Below are 5,817 nucleotides of genomic sequence, written 5' to 3'. Positions count from 1 at the left end.
GCTCTTTTCACTGACAGTTCCTGTCGCATCATGGGGATGAACCGGAAGTGGAAAGCAGCAGTATGGAGCCCCACACGACAGGTTGCACAAGCTACTGAAGGAGAAGGTGGATCAAGTCAACTTGCTGAACTCAAAGCCGTTCAGCTGGCCCTGGACATAGCTGAAAGAGAGAAGTGGCCAAAGCTTTACCTTTACACTGATTCATGGATGGTAGCCAATGCTCTGTGGGGCTGGCTGGAAAGATGGCAAAAAGCTAACTGGCAACGTAGGGGAAAACCAGTCTGGGCTGCTGATGAGTGGAAAGACATTGCCAGTTGGGTAGAGAAGCTACCCGTAAAGGTCCGTCATGTAGATGGCCATGTCCCCAAGAGTCGGGCTAATGAGGAGCACCAACACAATGAGCAAGTAGATCAGGCTGCAAGGATAGAGGTGTCACAGATAGACTTAGACTGGCAACACAAGGGAGAGTTGTTCCTGGCTCGATGGGCCCACGATGCCTCAGGTCACCAAGGCAGAGATGCTACCTATAAGTGGGCATGAGACCGAGGGGTGGATCTAACCATGGACAGTATTTCCCAGGTTATCCGTGATTGTGAGACGTGTGCTGCCATCAAGCAAGCCAAGCGAGTGAAGCCCCTCTGGTATGGGGGGCGGTGGTATAAATATAAGTATGGGGAGGCCTGGCAGATTGACTACATCACACTGCCTCAGACATGCCAAGGCAAGCGCTACATGCTGACCATGGTGGAAGCCACCACTGGATGGTTGGAGACCTACCCTGTGCCTCACGCCACTGCCCGCAACACCATCCTGGGCCTGGAAAAGCAAGTCCTTTGGAGACATGGTACCCCTGAGAGAATTGAGTCAGACAATGGGACTCATTTCAAGAACAGCCTCATAAACACCTGGGCCAGAGAACACGGCATCGAGTGGGTGTACCACATTCCTTATCATGCACCAGCGGCTGGGAAAGTGGAACGGTGCAATGGGCTGCTTAAAACCACCTTGAAGGCACTGGGTGGGGGGACTTTCAAGAACTGGGAGATTAATCTACCAAAAGCCACATGGTTAGTGAACACCCGAGGTTCCACTAATCGAGCAGGCCCTGCCCAGTCTGAGCCCTTGAGAACACCAGATGGGGACAAGGTTCCAGTGGTGCATATGAGAGGTATGCTAGGAAAAACTGTTTGGGTGAACCCTGCCTCCAGCAAAGACAATCCAATTCGGGGGGTGGTTTTTGTTCAAGGGCCAGGGTGTACCTGGTGGATCATGCAAAGGGATGGAAAGACCAGATGCATACCCCAAGGAGACCTTGTTTTAGGGTGAACTACCTACAATACTGTGCCTGTATCTGTAACTGTATGGATGTCTATAATTTGAAGATTTTTAATTTGATTTGGCATGATGGTAGGGGAAAATTCGGGGTGGATAATGTTGAGGGTTAGTTCTTTCTTTTTTTTTCCCTCTGTGGAATTTTCCCCATTGTCATGCTAAGATACCTGTTGACTGGGCCCTGGTGACAAGGGGGAGGAGACGGGAGGGAAGAAGCAAGCCCCGCGAGATTCAAACAGCCAGAAGAGGAAGCGGAAGGCTGGGCCTCGGCCCATTTCCCCCGCGGAGTTCGGACGAGAAGGACGATCGCCGTCTGTGTCCCATCCCAGCGTCGGGAAACCACCATCGGACCCTGCCCGGCTGTCTTCTCGCTGTGAACTACCAACATCCAGCACTCTACTGATCACCGGGACTGACACCGTGAGCGGAGGGCTCTCTCTCCATCTCTCTCTCCCCCTGGGACAGCGCTGCCATCACCCCCAGCCCTCCTGCAGCTCTGCGGGACCCGCCCGCCCCCAGCACTGGGAACTGCAGCTCAGGGAAAAGGTGCCTGCTGCCAAAAAACACTGGGACTGAGTTACTGTTCTGTTTGTGGGTAATTTCATAGCTGTTGTTGTTCTTGTTTGTCTTGTTAAATATACTAGTAAAGAACTGTTATTCCTACCCCCATATCTTTGCCTGAGAGCTCTCTTAATTCCAAAATTATAATAATCGGAAGAATCACATTTTCTTTCAGTCCAAGGGGAAGCTTCTGCTTTCCTTGGCAAACACCTCTCCTTCAAACCAGGACAACTACTTTTGTGAAATTGTTTCCTAGGCTATTCTGTGCTAATCTAAATTTGAACTGAATAACTATATATGAATATATATATAATATATTACATATATTAATATATATAATTATATAATATATATTATATATTATATAATATATATTTTATATTATATATTTTATATATAATATATCTAGAAGTATATGATATATTGATTGTAGTGATTCAAAAAGTTGCATTTTCTGTTAACACACATCTTCCAAAAAAAAAAAAAATTAACAAACAAAAAAAAACCTTTTACAACACAAGAGTTGTGTTCTATGCTGCCAAAAATATGAAATTGGACAGTTTTGCTATTTATTTTGTCTTAGTTTTTCTCATGAATTAAGATTTTGATTCACTCCCCCTGTCATTATGTTCCCACTCCTTATTTTTGTGTTAGCAGTTGAAGTGTGCCACTATCTGTGAGCTGTTTTACCTTGCTAGAATGATACAAAACAGATAAATTCTTCTGCAACAAGTAGCACACTCATTTGCATGTGCTCTGCAATAACCCTATGCATATTATCCACATTGTTTATTTTGAATTCTTGTTTCCTCCTTATCCCAGTGGTCCCAATTAGTGCTGTTTTTTCTCTGCATCACAAAGCTAACTTCATCTCAAATTCAGTGTTAAAAAATCGACTCTCAAACAGGGTTTCAGAACTAGAAGTAAAATTAGAAAACATGCAAAGCATTACTCAGAAACATAAATGCATTCCTTGCTTGTATATTAATCCTCTGGGGTGTATGTGTGTCTGTATTGTGTGAACATGAGCTCTTCCTCAAGGCCAAAACCTAATAAATATCTGTTGTATGCTGTAGAACCTGGGGAAAACTGAATCCCATGGGATGTGGCAGTTGCTAGGGTAACAAGAATTACTTGTGACTGCTTATTTTAAGAACTTCTCTTTGTGAGGGGGCTTTTTCCTCCTCTCCTTTTTTTAAAATTCTCTTCTTCTTGCCTAAAAGGGGATGGGAAGTGGTATTTCATTTCCACACATTTTTAACAGCAGAACATGATGGTTGTTTGACCCTACTTTAACTACTAGGAAGAGAGAAGCTTTCACAGATAGGGCCTCATATCTGGAAGATATGTAGAATTTTAGAAGATCACATTTGACTTTTCCAAACTTTTCTGTGGCAATAAATGTTGCTGCTGCTGACAGCACAAATAAATGGAATAAAAATAGCTGGGAAATATTGAGTGTTGTCATCTTGCTTCTTATTGAAATACAGTCAGAATTAATAGGAATCCAAAGCAAAGATGGAATAGTATTTGCAAAAAGAGAATAAAACTGTTTAGGGTTTTTGGTGGGGCTGGGGGAAGCCACAGAAGTGGCTGCTGAGAGAAGCTGTTCAAAGCTTCTGCTGTGTCCAGCAGAGCCAATCCCTGATGGCTCTGAAGGTGGACATGCTGCCGGCCCAATTAGAGAAGTTGGTCGCTCCTTTGTGATGATGTATTTAAGAAAGAAAAAAGATTGTGCACAGTCTCCTCCCAAGGAGTGCAGAGACCATGCCATCACCACGTGTGGCCATCTTGGCACGGCCAGCGCTGGACCTCTCCTGCCTGGCCACTTTCAGCTAGCCATGCTGAGGACAGAGGGCAGGGGCACCAGCAGCAGCTTCTCCTTTTTGGCATGCTGCATGAAGAGAGTCTCTGGATGGAGCCTGTGGTGCTGGCAGGGACTGCATGGCTAACAGCAAGGGGCAGGATGAGCGATTCTTCAGTGCAGAGCCTGGATGGGATCAACCTTTCCGTGCAGATAAACCCTATGAGAACTTTTGATTTGACAGAACTTGAGAAAAAACAAACCTACGGACATCAATTCTTCTGCAAGTCAGAGAAAAGGTGAAGACGTGAGGAGAGCAACACAGTAACACCAAGACTGGTGAAAGGAGGGAGGGCAGGAGGTGCTTTGGTCGTTGGAGCTGAGATGGTTCTACAAGCCTTGGTGAGGATTATAGCACAACAAACTGCTTCCCTGTAATTCATCAAGTGAATGGGGGTGTGCAGAGGTCCACTTGCAGCCCATGAGAAAAAGTGTTCATGCTGGAGTGCGTGGATGCTGAAAAGCTGTAATCTAGTGGGAAGCTTGAAGAGAGAAAGAAGACTCTTGCTTCTAGAGATAGAGGATCCTTGCTTCCACTACACCCCATGAACTAAAATAGCCCATGCCATGTAATTTGAGAAGACTATTTTGTCTGTAGCAGGGACCCACATTACAGCAGGTTGGGCAGGACTGCTACTCTTGAAAATTAGAACCATGTCAGAGAAGTTCTCGGAGGACCTGTCTCCTGTGGGAAGAACCCCACAGCATAGCAGAAGAAATTCCTCTCCCTAAGAAAAACTGACCAAAAAAGTGAAAAACTGACCATAACACCCACACACTGTGTCCTTGCACTGTCGGTGGAAAGGAGGGAGGGACTGGAAGGGAGAAAAGGTGTTCTAAAAATTTATTTTAGCTTTCATTGCCCTCTTTTAATTCTGTTAATAATGTTTTTTCTTTATACCTTTTAAGTTTGACCCTGTTTTGCCTTTAGTATTTTCCTCCTAATCCTTATCTCAACTCACAAGCCCTTCAATTTTTCTTTCTGCCTCCTCTGCTCAGCTGTATCAGAGAAGAATGAGTAAATGACGGTTTGTTTGTTTGTTTGTTTGTTTTTATTGTGGGTGCTTGGCTTTTAGCCAGTGTCAATCCATGACAAAAACATAAACATTTAATGGATTTCTCTTTTTTACACTAGCAGTTAAGGCAAGAATACAGTATATTGCCTACTCACAGCAAAAAGGAGAGAGACAATGCAATAAATTAATTTTTAATTTTTTTCTTCCATTTGATATCTTGTTTCTATTAATTCTAAATACATTTGCCAGTGTATTCTACTTAAAATGAAACCTCTATTTCCAATCCTTTTCATAAAAATATGCTCTCTAAAGCCTTTATTTTTTAAAAACAACCCCAACAGCAATGTGGTTTTTTATTTGAAACTGGTAAAAATTAGTACATTTGGTATTATTTTATTGCCAAAACATCTTTTTTTTGGTGGTTTTTAAATAGAAATAAACTTGGAGGAAAGTTGAAAAAGCCTACTATTTTTAGTGCAACCTTAGCAACCAACCCTACTTGGTTTCAGAAGATATTGCAATTTATACTACTTGTATGAAAATTGTCACAGTGATTTCTTTAAATAATTTGAAAAATTGCTTTGCTTTCAGTCAAATTCCCTATATCCTAATGGAGAAACACAGCTGTGTGAAACTAAGTACCAACACTTGAAATATATGTGAATTTCACTATTACTTTTGAATGTGATGATCTTTTATTGTAGTTATGAATGTTTGCTCTCTTACTGAAACAGGTAGGTCTGAATACAAAGCATTGGTGCAAAATTGGGGATTTTAGGAATTCATATCTGTAAATGGTAATTGACTTAAGCTGAAAGGATTATCCCAAACCCACTCACTGGACGTATACTTTCTATTGCTTTTAGGCATGGTAGTAGATGCTTGTTAGAATGCAATAAAAAATAACTTTTGCAGTCTGAAAAAAGTGGTAATTTCCTTTAGCCATTCTCCAAACTATTTACAAGCTCATTCTGAATTTTCTAAGGAGTTTTTAATGAATTGTAGAATCAAATTCTATGTGTCTGAGACATTGTCCAAACACTT

This window comes from Cinclus cinclus, chromosome Z, assembly GCF_963662255.1.
Source record: "Cinclus cinclus chromosome Z, bCinCin1.1, whole genome shotgun sequence".
Classification (NCBI taxonomy): domain Eukaryota; kingdom Metazoa; phylum Chordata; class Aves; order Passeriformes; family Cinclidae; genus Cinclus; species Cinclus cinclus.
Note: the sequence above shows the minus strand (reverse complement) of the source record.